This window comes from Bidens hawaiensis, unplaced genomic scaffold (assembly GCF_021521415.1).
Source record: "Bidens hawaiensis isolate Kalapana, Puna unplaced genomic scaffold, B.hawaiensis_p1.1 tig00000416_1, whole genome shotgun sequence".
In the NCBI taxonomy this organism is placed as follows: Eukaryota; Viridiplantae; Streptophyta; class Magnoliopsida; order Asterales; family Asteraceae; genus Bidens; species Bidens hawaiensis.
Genome location: NW_027491029.1, coordinates 4,186,715 through 4,201,808, shown reverse-complemented (window position 1 = coordinate 4,201,808; position 15,094 = coordinate 4,186,715).

Below are 15,094 nucleotides of genomic sequence, written 5' to 3'. Positions count from 1 at the left end.
CGCTAAACATACGCATATAACATGCTTTAATATTATACATAGATTTATAAAAACAAGGATATGTATTACAATAACAACACGCTTATCAAACGCATTAATACATAAGAAGATTCAAACAAATGCTTATATTTTAAGATTAAGTAAACCTAAAACGCTAAAAAAATAATAAAATAACACATGTTCCATCTTCATTCTGAGAGCTATCGTGCTTTTGCTTCGTCCTTGGTTCCGTTCCAGAAGTAGATAAGTTAGGGTTCTTCATTTTGGTTCCATTCCAGAATAATTAAACCACTCGAGCTTGTGCTTGTGCTTGTGCTTCACAGTAGAAACGAATCATCGAAGGTTTTTAGAAATTTTGACTTACTTATCCACGTTCCAGAAGAAGATGAGTGACTTACGAGGGTAGTTATTTAACCCTTTTAAAAGAAGGCGCGTGCTTTTAAATTTTAATCGTACAGTTAGTATTTTATAGTAGCAAAAAAAATATATATATAATATTAGTGGGTGGTGGTGGGTTCAGGTGGTCATGATGGTGGTGGACGGTGGCGGAGGTGCGGTGGTTCGTGGTAGCGGATGTGTAGTGGTGGGTGGTGGTGGTGGGCAGTGGGTGCGGATGTCGGTGGTGGTGGTGGTGGTGGTGGTGGGTGGGTGGGTGGTGGTGGTGGTGGTGGGTAGTGGGTGGTGGTGGATGGGTATAAATAAATGTATATATATTTATATATTATATTAGTGGGTGGTGGTGGTGTGGTGGGTGGTTGTGGTGGGTGGTGGTGGAGTGTGGTTAGTGGTTGGTGCTGGGGGTCGTTGTGGCAAATGTGGGCGGTGGTGTGTAGTATGATTGCGAATATGTAATACATGAGACAATGACGGTGCTATCCCGTATGATAACCATGATGATTGGCCCAATTATGACGAGACGATGCTAATATAACTACCTGGGTTGGTGGTGGTTATCATATTGATGCTGCTAACCTATATATACAGTTTGCTTACGCCAACCCATACGATGGAGACTGTAGCTCGTACGACGAGCATGAAGTCTATGATGATGATCACACATATATATGATGAGGACCAATTATATGTACCTATATGACAATATGCCACACAGGCGCGCGCGCACACACACACATATATATATATATAATATATATAATATATATATATATGTTGATGATGATGGTGACACCGATGTTTAATGACATGTAGCCCGTATGATCGACGACGACCATGATAACGTATATGATGGTCATACTGATGGTAGCATGTACGACTGATGATGTCGTTTGATGACGACAACAATTCATAATATGGTGCCGACAGTGATCGCTAATATTGGGCGTTTGTTTACGATAACCCATACGATGCTGACTACATCCCGTACAAGGCAATCAGATGATGATGATGATGCTGATGATGATGATGGAGATGTGTGACGATGATGGCGACACTGATAGCGAGATATATGTTACCCGTATGATCAACGCCGACTACGATAGCCTATATAATAACCACGTTGATTACCCGCACGTCTGATGATGATGCCGTTTCATTGTGATGGTGATCGATGATTATGATGATGATACCACTATAATACATGATAACGATGATAACTTTATGATGTTGATCATCATCATAACACATATGGTGATGATGATAACCTAGAAGATGATAATGATATAAAACTACATATGATAATGATAACACAAGAATGTTATGAGCCACTCTATTACGAAGTTGTAAATCTTATCCAGAAAATCTTACTAACGGTTAAGATAATACTTCAATAATGGATAAAAGTTTAAATTTATTTAAAAAATATGATTTATTAAACGAACTCAACTTTTAACGAAATTTAATACCGGAATGTTAGTAAAAAAAACTAAAAGTAAGACTATGTTTTAATACTATTTTTTTAAAAAGTTATAAAACAAAAAACCAAAATATATAAATAATTAAATGTGTAGAAATAAATAAAACCAAAATTCAAAACCCTTTTAACTTCAAAACCCTAAATAGACTTCTACTTCCCTGGTAAGAGCATAAAAATGTCACGTCTCAATAATGGAGTTAAGTTCCTGGTAGATATCGACAGCGATTCCATGAGTAGGATGGTATGTTAATGTTATCTGGTTAATTTTTTTTATGAAACATTTTACAGTTTTGCAACATATACATTCTAAGAACATTTTTTGTGTTACTTATAGCTCATTCCTAAAGCTGTTCAACCAATGTTTTCTGACATGAAATCGAATACCGGTTGTTGTTTGATTTATGATCAAAGTGGTAGAACGTTTTCTGTTGTTATAATCAAAGTACTTGATAACTTTTATTTTGGAACCGGTTGGACTGAATTAATCAGAGAATGTTGTATACAAGCTGGAACATATGTTGTTTTTGAGCTTAAATCAAGATCTATGTTGAATATGTTTACTTTCAAAAGAAACGTAAAAGATCAATCCGGTACTATGATATGTATTCCAGTCAGAAACCGACATGTCCATTACTTGGTAAGTTTTAATTTCTGTTTTTAATGATTGTTTCTAAATTCAAAAGTCTTTTAATTAACATGTTTAATAGGATTTCCCTGAGTGGTATGTGATTCAAGAATTTGGTGACAATTACATGAATTTGCTTTTCGAGCTTATTGCTCCAGATAGATATATGTTTAAAGTTTCATGTCTTTGGGATGGAATGGGTTGTAGGCTAGAGGATGGATGGATTGAGGTTTTTAAACAAACCAACTTGAAAGGTGGTTCGTTTGTTGTGTTTGAAATCATATCAGATAAGACATTTCATATTAATGTCTTTCATGAAGATGGCATAGAATTTATCCTTCCTCGTCCAAATCAGTTGTTTCTCAACTATCAATTAAGCAATCAAGGTAGTTCCTCCCAAAACCCAATTCATCTTGATGAGCAAGATGATGACTCTAAAATCGTCTTCCACATGAACGTCACCAAGAAATTGGTAAATTGAATTTTTAAATTTCTTTTTTATTTACAAGTATATTTGAAATTTGCTTTTCACAGCGTCTTCCGAGTCACATTGCCACCAAGATTGATGCCTATGATGGAATGCCAATCACTTTGGTCAATCCCGAAGGTCGTAAAAAAAATGAGACTTCATGGTGAACTCTCGGACCTGAAATTCAGATATCGGTTACCAAAATGGAAAAAATTCAACGTGGAAAATGAAATACAGATTGGTGATAAGCGCAGATTTGAATATGACTTCAATGAAGCTACGTTGTTAGTTTTAAAAGTTGATTAGTGATTGGTGATGTTTTGGAACATTTGGGAAATATTTGGTGACGTGTTTGGTGAATTTTGGAACATTTGTGATTTGGTTGGTTATTTGTATATGTATGGTTGTACTTATACACTTTTTTAGTTTATTGTGTTGAATGTTGGTTGGTTAGATTTTAAATGCTTTAATTTTATAGTTTCTTGTATCATCTATTTTGTTATTCACTCTTATTTTGTTTCATGGAATGTATTGTAATGGTGCCTTTTGTATGAAAAATTTTAATGAATGGTAATTATGGTTAAATCTAAAAATAAAACAAAAAACACTTTGTTAATACGCTTGTAACACGCTAATATACATAAACATATATAAATATCCTAATACGCAATACACGCTTATCCAACCATCTTCTGTCAAAGTGCCTATTTTCAGCCACAGGTTCTCTGCCGTAAAAACTATGCCAATAATCTATTGGTTCTTAATTAAAAGGGAGGCAAAACTCAAAAAGCTCCAAAATATTGGCTCCAAATATTCAAAAACTCCAAATTACATTTAACACTCCAAAAATCAAATTACACTCCAAATTATTAAAAATTTTCCACTCCACAAATCAGCCGACAGTGATTTATACTCCAAATTACACTCCAAATTAATAAAAAACAATCGAAGATGAAGCTTATAGATGAAAGAATCAAAGAAGAACATGTTTTATACTCCGATGACGAAGCCAACTACGACGACGACGCTCAATCAGACGACACTGAAGGCTACTCCAGCGAGGAAGCCAACGACGGTAACGGTCAAGCAGACGAGGTTATAGGGACGATGGTTATCGAACCCCTCAACAGTTTGGAGGCTATCTAACCCCTCAACAGTTTTGCTACTACGAAAAAACCTACAAGGGGGTTGACGAGGTTACCTAAGCTGCGTACCCAATATGCAAACTCTGGTGGTGTCAAACTGGCAGTGGATTTTGATAATCTGGGTAGGTTCACTGGCCAAAACAGATCAAACTTTGCAAGGTTTTTAGGGGATGTTGTAAGGGAAATAGTTGGCTTGAGACATTTAAGTTGGGGGGAGGTCACAAAGGAGCTTAGAGATAAACTGTGGGAACAAATAACGGTTATTCTTAATTTTTATTTGTGCATTTTATATTTGTAATTTACCTTTATTGTATTATATTATGCAGAAATATTTTGAGATTGAGGCGTCTCACAGGCCTTCTGTGATGAATCGGTTCGGACACCTTCTTCGGGTATTCAGAAGAAAAATGTATGTCAAATACATTATGCCGAACATCGGTAAACCTCTGAAGCTGAAGGCGATACCCAAGGGACACAGGATGATGATTAGGCAAGAAGACTGGGATCGCTTCGTTGAGTACACACAATCAGAGCTGTTTCTGGTATAAATCTTCTACTCTGCAAACGTAGATTGATTGACTATATATGGTTTATGTTTTTTGTTTAAATATAATGAAATGATTATAATGTGCGGTTGAAGAAAAAATCGGCTTCATCAAAGGGAGCTCGAGCAAAGAATGTTTTTGATCATCACATGGGACGAGGGGGTTATACCTACCTTCGAGAGAAACTGGTAATCACCGTCAGCTGCTTTCTCTCTAGTTCAATGATTTGTTGGTTATGTGTCTAACGCATGACCGTCAGCTGCTTTCTCTTGAATATTTTACAAGGTCAAAAAGAAGGAAATTGGACCGGATGAGATCCCCGGCCGTGCATTAATGTGGATGAAAGGAAGGGAGGACAAATATGGTGCACACAAGAATGCTGTTGTCGAAGGCGTGGCAACCAAATTAGTATGTTTTAGTATTAAACTTTTTAAATCATGTTAAAGTCAATTCATTGCCACACACACAGCCTTATATTGGCGTCAAACAAACTTGAGTCTCTCTAACTTGCCTCAACACTTGATGTGGATGCATAAGCGTCTTACAAGCGTAATAGACTCGTTTACAAAAAAAACTTGTGTCTGTATAACTTGTCTCAACACTTTATGTGGATAAATAAGCGTGTTACAAGTGTATTATAATATTTGTTTTCTTGCAGGCTCAGCATGAGGAGCAGATCGCCTCCGGAGCCCTGGCACTTGATGTAAGTACCCCCGAGGCGTCGCTGATCGATACGAGATCCGCACGAGGTCTAGGAGTGCGGAATCCTCCTAGACTCGTTTAATGGTGTAGAAGACGAATAACACGATTACACACAAACAAATACACGAACAAACACACGAATGGAATAAACGAATCTGCAGATCCTTTATACAATAACCAAACCACGTTACAAACCGAACAAAAACAAAGACACGGCCGACCCGAGGTGAGCTCTACCTCGGGCCGTCCCACACGAATCTCCCTCTCTGTTTCTTTCTAGACAATTGAATTCAACACAAAATACTCTAACTTTCTGGATTACTAAACCCTAAACAAGACACACATATATATAGATAACCAACTTCGCGGGCTTAGGCTTGGGCCTGTAGGCGAAGTTGTTCTAACTTCGCCTATGGCGAAGTTGTTATAACTTCGCCTATGGCGAAGTTGTTCTAACTTCGTCACTTCGTCTCCGCTGATCAGAATTGCATAGCGACGGTAAAAAAAAATGCACCAACAGACTCCCATTTGACCGTTGCTCTCAATTCTAACAAACACAAAAGATCATCTGTTACAAAACATGTACCAACAGACACCCCCTTAACTGATGATCTTCTGTTTGCTTCTTCTTGTAGGACTCGATTGCACTGTGATCTTCAAACTTGAACTTCACATATACATGCAACATCCATCCTGTCTTCAACCAGCCGTGTCTGAAACTGTCTTGTAGCTTCACAAATCTACCAATCACCCGACGTCTTCCATATCAGATCTCCCCTTCAGTGTAAGCTCCTCCAACTATATCGATCGAGATCTTTGACATGCATCCCCGTGCCTAATTGATCATCTCAACCAATCACGTGAAGTTCTTCTAACTTCACCAACACGTGAAGTTATGCTCCCTTCACAACTTCACCAACACGTCGGAATTGTATAGTAAGATAAGGTTCAATCTTCAACTACTCAACATCAAGTGATCAATTTCATCACAAAACCACCTCGACAGAATCTAACACACATGACCATTAATTAATCCGAAGCATCTTCAATCACCAGGGATAACGATCAAGAACATAAACACTTTAATTCCCGATTAAATCCAACTTGTTCCAAAATTTTCACTTTAATAAATAAGCATCACGTTTCAGGATCCAATTCTCGAACGCCTTGAAAATAACATAAATAATATGCTCTGACCGCAATCCAGTAATGACGAAAACCCGAACAAAATTTGACTTTCTTCAGTTGGTCAACCTCGAACAACAACAATTTCTTTGCCCAAAAACACCCAAATATGTGTCGATATCCAGTTTCAATCAATATCCCATTCACAACTTCAACTCCATATCCAGAGTTGACCCGTATTTGTTCACACGTAAGACCAAGAGATACCAAGTTTCACTCATTGCCGGAACGTCTTCGGTCTCACAATAATCGTGTACACCTGGCCATTCGGACGAAAACTCCAAACAATTTTTTTTTTAACTTCGCCAAAAGTCAACTTCGCCTGAAAGTCAACTTCGCCCAAAAGTCAACTTCCCCTGAAAGTCAACTTCGCCTGAAAGTCAACTTCGCCTAAAAGTCAACTTCGCCAAAACCCTAAAATTTTAGCGACAACTTCGCCTGAACCCAATAACCCAATAACTTCATCAGAAACGTGCCAGAAACACTAAAACGCAGATCTCGAACCATAGCAAAAGAGCCTAAGGCTTTGATACCACTTGTAAGTCCCCCCGGGGCGTCGCTGATCGATACGAGATCCGCACGAGGTCTAGGAGTGCGGAATCCTCCTAGACTCGTTTAATGGTGTAGAAGACGAAGAACACGATTACACACAAACAAATACACGAACAAACACACGAATGGAATAAACGAATCTGCAGATCCTTTATATAATAACCAAACCACGTTACAAACCGAACAAAAACAAAGACACGGCCGACCCGAGGTGAGCTCTACCTCGGGCCGTCCCACACGAATCTCCCTCTCTGTTTCTCTCTAGACAATTGAAGTGAACACAAAATACTCTAACTTTCTGGATTACTAAACCCTAAACAAGACACACATATATATAGATAACCAACTTCGCGGGCTTGGGCTTGGGCCTGTAGGAGAAGTTGTTCTAATTTCGCCTATGGCGAAATTGTTATAACTTCGCCTATGGCGAAGTTGTTCTAACTTCGTCACTTCGTCTTCGCTGATCAGAATTGCATAGCGACGGTCACAAAATGCACCAACACTTGAACCGTGCACAGATGTCGTCACCTTTGTGCTTGGCAAAGAGAAAGGTGGGTTTTTAAAAGGGATTCGGTACGGATTGACAACAGGTAAATATTGGGGTGTGAGTTGGTAAAAGGCTCGTTTAAGCAACGGATTGCCCAACTTGAGTATGAGGCGGTGCAGAGAGATGAAGTGGTGAACAGGTTGATGACTCTACTTGAATCCACGAGTGCTATACTAGCAAGCCGTGAGAAGGAACAGTTAGCATTTGAGGCCAAGTTCAGACATCTCGAAGGATTGTTGCCGCAAATGTCGGCAAGTCAAGTAAGTGACGTATGCTACATATTATTAATGCATTTGACATACATAATTGGCACTGTTTTTTTCACAATTCGTAGGTAAATCCTGTTCCCAACCAGGTTGGTTCTAACCAAAGTACTAGTGCTGTGGCGCAAAATAAAATGCCAGTGCCAGTAAGTATCTGACAGTTTCTTTGTTTATTACAACTTTCCATGTGATTTTTCATTTTCCATAACCTAATAAATTGATTTGTAGCCAGTTCTGTGGGAAACATCTAAACCTCAGGTGAGGCTGTGCAACAAGAAGCCGCTTCTCAGGTAACCATTTGACAGTCTGATTGATTTGTTTTAATAATTAACTTTCAATGTGAATGTGCTGATTTTGCATAGCCCAAGTCTGCGGATAAAATAGTTGTCTACCCGCTCCCCGTATCGTGACATCAGTACGTATTTGACAATTTCAGTACTTTTTATAATTTGTTTCCAATGTGAGTGTGCTCATTTTCTATTACCGAATTGCAGGCCAAGTCGGTGGAAAAAAGTGTTGACCAAACGGTACCTGCTCCCCATATCGCGACATCAGTAAGCATTTGACAATTTCAGTACTTTTTATAATTCGTTTCCAATGTGAGTGTGCTCATTTTCTATTTAACGAATTGCAGGCCAAGTCTGTGGATAAAAGTGTTGACCAAACGGTAGTCGATCCCCATAGCGCGACATCAGTAAGATATTGGCAGTTTCAGTTTTTATATTTTATAACCTAATAAGTCCTAACAATTCCATTTTCTGTTATATTACCAATGAGCGCCCGTAGAGAACAATGTTGACCAAGCATCAACACAACTACACCACACTCCGGATAGTAACGGCTCGAAAAAACCATCCGTAAGTATTTGGCAATTTCAGTTTTTCCTTTAATTGTTGATTGATTCATTGAATGGTTTTTAGGTAAAATGGAGAAGCCGTAAAAGAAAAGTTGATGTATCTACGGATGAAGCTTCCCCACCTGCTATCATAAAGGTATGTACTACGCGAAACATTGTTAATTTCCCACCAACATGGGTATGTACTTATATATTGACTTCAACTAAGCCATCTTAATTTCACATGCTGGTTTATAGGTGTATGAGTGTCGTTTGTATGTGCATGACAAGCGTAACAAGGTGGCAAATGGTAAAGTTTATTGGTCACAGGTTCCACAACAGTTGCATGGAAAAGCAATCCCGGAGGGTTGCTATAAAGTTAGTATTGATGAAGTCATAAAGGAACAAGCAATTATTCCTTGTGAGGCAGGTGAAATTACTGTTGGCAACGCACGTGGTTCTTTTGTTGCTTGGCCAGAACACCTAATCGTATGTGACCAGGAGGTTTGTTACCTTTTAACTTACCGAACAAATATCTATGTTCATTTTCATTTAGTTTAAAAAATGAACACTTGTGTTCGTTTATGTTCGTTTGTTTATAATCTAAACTAACGTAATTGAACAAACATAAACGAACTTCCAGCCGAAAGGTTCACGAACAGTTAAACGAACGTTCGGTTCGTCTGCAGACCTACTATTTTGTTCTATTCATTTACAAAATACGACATTAATTATACATATTTGTTTTTCATATTCTGTTGTTCCAGCTACCACCACTCCCATCCTCAAAAGAACCAGACAGAGCTGGCAAGAAGCCAAAGGCAAAGTACACAAAGATAGACCGGGTGACCAAACAGAAGACAAGGAGCAGTGCCAAAAAACCGACGCCTTAGGTAGTCGTTATTTTTGTATTTTGTAAGATATTTTGCATATACATTTGCTTAAGTGAATATTATTGTTAATATAATTTGTTTCTAATTTTGTTTTGTCATAATTGCTTATAGCTGTTTTATATTACTGCACCAAAAATAAAAATAATTATATATTGCCTAATTACACACAATTTGGCCACATAGAACACATTAAATAGGTGTGGCCAAAAGTACCTGAAATTACAAAAAGTAGATTCTATAAATAACCATTAGCCACAACATAAACATTTTTGTGTGACGAAAAGTATGACAATAGCCACACTTTAAAAGAATTATGTGTGACAAACGGTAAAGACATTGGCCACACCACAAACAACAAAAGAGTGTTTGAGTGGCAACTTCACATTTTTAGCCACATTGAAAACAACCTCCAGTGTCTATATGATATTATTAGCCACACAGTACCTCACTATGTGTGACGAAAAGTTTGACAATAGCCACACTTTAAATTAGGAAAAACATTATGTGTGACAAACAGTAAAGACAATGGCCACACCACAAAGAGTGTTTGAGTGGCAACTTCACATTTTTAGCCACATTGACAACAACCTCCAGTGTCTATATGATATTATTAGCCACACAGTACCTCACTATGTGTGACGAAAAGTTTGAAAATAGCCACACTTTAAATTAGGAAAAGCATTATGCGTGACAAACGGTAAAGACAATGGCCACACCACAAAGAGTGTTTGAGTGGCAACTTCACATTTTTAGCCACATTGACAACACCCTCCAGTGTCTATATGATATTATTAGCCACACAGTACCTCACTATGTGTGACGAAAATTTTGACAATAGCCACACTTTAAATTAGGAAAATCATTATATGTGACAAACGGTAAAAACAATGGCCACACCACAAAGAGTGTTTGAGTGGTAACTTCACATTTTTAGCCACATTGACAACAACCTCCAGTGTCTATATGATATTATTAGCCATACAGTACCTTACTATGTGTGACGAAAAGTTTGATAATAGCCATACTTTAAATTAGGAAAAGCATTATGTGTGACAAACGGTAAAGAAAATGGTCACACCACAAAGAGTGTTTGAGTGGCAACTTCACATTTTTAGCCACATTGACAACAACCTCCGGTGTCTATATGATATCATTAGCCACACAGTACTCACTATGTGTGATGAAAAGTTTGATAATAGCCATACTTTAAATTATGAAAAGCATTATGTGTGACAAACATCAAGACAATGGCCAAACCACAAAAGAGTGTTTGAGTGGCAACTTCACATTTTTAGCCACATTGACAACAACCTCCAGTGTCTATATGATATTACTAGCCACACAGTACCTCACTCTGTGTGACAAAAAGTTTGACAATAGCCACACTTTAAATTAGGAAAAGCATTATGTGTGACAAACGGTAAGACAATGGCCACACCACAAACTACAAAAGAGTTTTTGACTAGCAAGTTCACATTTTTAGCCACATTTACAATAACCTCCAGTGTCTATAAGTTATGATTAGCCACACAGTACTTCACTATGTGTGACGAAAAGTTTTACAATAGCCACACTTTATATTAGGAAAAACATTTTGTGTGACAAACGGTAAGACAATGGCCACACTGTAATCTACAAAGGAGTTTTTGTGTGGCAAGTAAATATATTTAGCCACTTTTAATGTAATATCCAGTGTCTATATAATATAATTAGTCACACTATTATTAAATTTAAGTGGCCATTGCTTTGATATATCCACACGGTATAGGTCACAATGCACGCTTAACACAACCCTATTGGCCACATTATTATAAAATTCATGTGGCTATATACGTGCAATGGTCACTCATAGTAAATACTCATGTGGCCATTTTCTACCGTCTAGCCACACTTATTGGAGAGGCTTCTTGATGGCCAGCAACTAATGCCTGTACCCTTTAGCCACACTTATTACCACATAAGGCCACCAAAAACTGTGTGTGGCCATATCATACCCACGGTGTCGCGACCTTTGGGCACATATGACCTGAACCAAATGTGTGTGGCTAAAGGCCTACGACCACACTTTTTTCGTGTAGCCGAATGTCAATTTTCACGTAGTGTTAACAAATTAAATGTTATTCTAATACACAACTATAACTAAACTACAAAATCTATAAATACAACAAATACATACAAAATAATAAGAAAATCACAAACTAAACATCATACTAGAAAAAATATAATAAATTAATAACTCACCCAAAAATGAAATGATAACACATGACGTGCCCATTTCAGTTAGACGTGTAACTAGAATTGGCCTATAAAATTCAAATACATCAATTTATTAAAAGCTAAATTCATTATCAAGCACAAAATACATATTTTAATGAACAAAATACAAAATATTGGACTACATTAATTGACAGACACTTGAGAGCCCATTTTGGTGATCAATTAAACAACATATACGCTCTACATCACCAACGAACCGTAACAACTCAATACAAACGAAAATAACACAAACTGTATAAATTTATTTATGCATTCATGTATATTAAGACGAAAATTCGCATTTTAAATAACAAAATGTTTGGTCACGTTAACTACTAGACCAATGAGACCCATTTGAGATATAAACAAAAAACAAAACAAATTATACTTTAACTACAATTAATAAATATAACATATTTTATAAGTTCATGTAACCTTTAAATTTAATACCTAAACACATCTTACATGAAAAATATACATAAACAATTATTAAAAAAAAACTAAAAGTAACCCGCATAACACGCGGGCTAAAAGCTAGTTAATACAATAAAAAATATAAAGAGTACTATTGTAATGTTATTAAAAGATAACTTAAACCGGTTTTTCCATCTACATAAGCATCCATTTAAAATTCAAGGTGTCGCATCGTTAACAACAATTTATAATTATTTCATGATTTTATGAATATAATTGGTTATAGACTTGAGAAATTATATAGCATTTTCTTTTCTCTCTTCATCATATTTATATAATACTAAATATAATAATGATTTTTAATAAATACACAGTTATTTTAAAATATACACATCTAGTTATCAGTGTACCCCATGATTTAAAGCAAACCATTAAATACACACACAATTACATACCACGACATCATGCATATTCTCTATGTTTTCCACCTCGATCGCTTCGTCTTCCACCTCGACTTTTCATGCTCTTTAAAGATAACAAGAAAGAGAGTATTTTATAACTCAAATAAATAGTTCTAAATCTAAAAAAGAAATATTGTTAATCAAAACTAACCAAAAATTATCAAGAAAAAGAGTCATCATCATCATCATCATCATCATCATCACTATAACGCCTCAGGTTCTACATCATTTTAAACTATGTGAGATGTTTAAGGTACTTCCTCAGTTAGGTTAAAAGGCGGAAACTCACTAGATTCCTCTTCTTAAAATATATCATTCATTGATGCTTCGTCTTCATCATGTTCAGGTATATCATAAATGTTGCGATGGTTTACTTTTGGTACCACCATCCAACTCTTGCCACTTGACAAATCATTCATATAAAAAACCTGTTGAGCTAAATTAGCTAAAATATATGGTTCATCTACATACCACTGAGATGTAATGTTTATTGATGTCAATTTGTGATCAACCACCATCCTTTTTCCCTTTTAATCTATATTATACCGCTTGCAATGAAACATGGATACCTTTCTACAGAGAATAAAATCTAACTCTAAAACTTCAAGTAAAACACCATAATATTATAATTGCTTCATTTTCATCCCCAACACAAACTACACTACATTGTGTAGTAAATTTGTCATCGCGCTCCTAGCAACGAAATTTAACACCATGGACGATGCAACTTTTCCAACTAGTGTAGCGATCATTAGAAAACTGTGACAATGCGTACAAGTCATCGGTTGCTCTGGGATCACTATTAACTCTCAAAAAACCCATCTATATGTAAGGCCCCGTTCCTAGCGCCTCACTTTGGACGTTGGATTTACTCGTAAAAACAGTTCTAAATATCAGAGTTAATTAAAACTTTTGCGGAATAGAAAAACTTTCAATAAATATTTCGTAATGTTAGAAAAATTTGTCTTAAACAAACATCTTTGTCTTTCATGTTAAAACACCATTCATAAGTAAATGTCTTGCCTCTTAAATCACCAACGCGATTTGGGCTTAATGGTAGTGGACGAGAGGAGAGCTCCACAGTTAAGCGTGCTCAGCTGGAAGTAGTATCAGGATGGGTGACCTCCTAGGAAATCTCCACCTGGGCAACCATAAACAAATCCGTGAGCTCTTCGTCTGCATAACAGACAATATTGGTGGTGCGAGTGACCAGATGTTACGGAACCACACATTTAATAAAATGTCTAATTGATAAATGATTGTAATTAAAACATAATAAAAAACTAGAGAGGAGAGATAAAATATATTATGAAATAGGAAATGATATATGGGTAAAAATGTACCCATAAAAGACAAAAGACATCAAATAAAAAATTATATTATTTGTAATCATATTTTGTATTCGTAAAATATTATATTTTGATAAAATCTAATTTTTTTATATCGATACTAATTAAAAAAACAAATTTTAATTATAAAACCATTTATAACTGTGGAACTCTCCTTTCGTCCACTACCGTTAAGCCAAAAACGCGATGGTGATTTAAGAGACGAGACATTTATTTATGAACCAAGGATCTTCCTTGTCGACGGCCAATGTGTGATTTGCCTAGGATGTTATAATTTGACATGAAAGGTTCAATATTATTGTGTTAAAGTTGTAGTTATACAAATAGATATTTCAATAGTAATTGTTTATATCATTATATGTATTTAGTGTGTTACTTGCGCCAGTGGGGGATACTGATTTCTTTCCTGTAGAGGTAGGTCTTCACCAGGAGTGAAACAAGTGTCCGTGCGCCAGTGGGGGATACTGATTTCTTTCCTGTAGAGGTAGGTCTTCACAAGGGGTCAGCGTTGAGCCTGTTTCTTTTTGCAGTAGTCTTGGATGAGTTGTCAAAGTCGATTCAGGGGACTCTCCCATGGTGCATGATGTTCGCAGACGATATTGTGTTACTTGCTGAGAAAAAACAAGATCTAAACATGAGGCTTGAGGAGTGGCGAACAGCCTTAGAGACAAAAGGTTTAAAGATTAGCCGATCTAAGACGGAGTACCTCCACTGTGATTTTGGTGGGATAAACGACAATGAAGACGCACAGATCACAATTGAAGGGCAGGTGGTCCCGCAGGTAACGAAGTTCAAGTATTTAGGATCATTTGTACAGAGCGATGGGGAATTAGACAGTGATGTGACCCACCGAGTTCAGGTAGGATGGTGTAGATGGAAAGCAGCCACAGGTATATTGTGCGACAAGAGTTTCCCGACTAAACTAAAGGGAAAATTCTATAGGGTGGCAGTTAGACCTGCAATGCTATATGGAACAGATT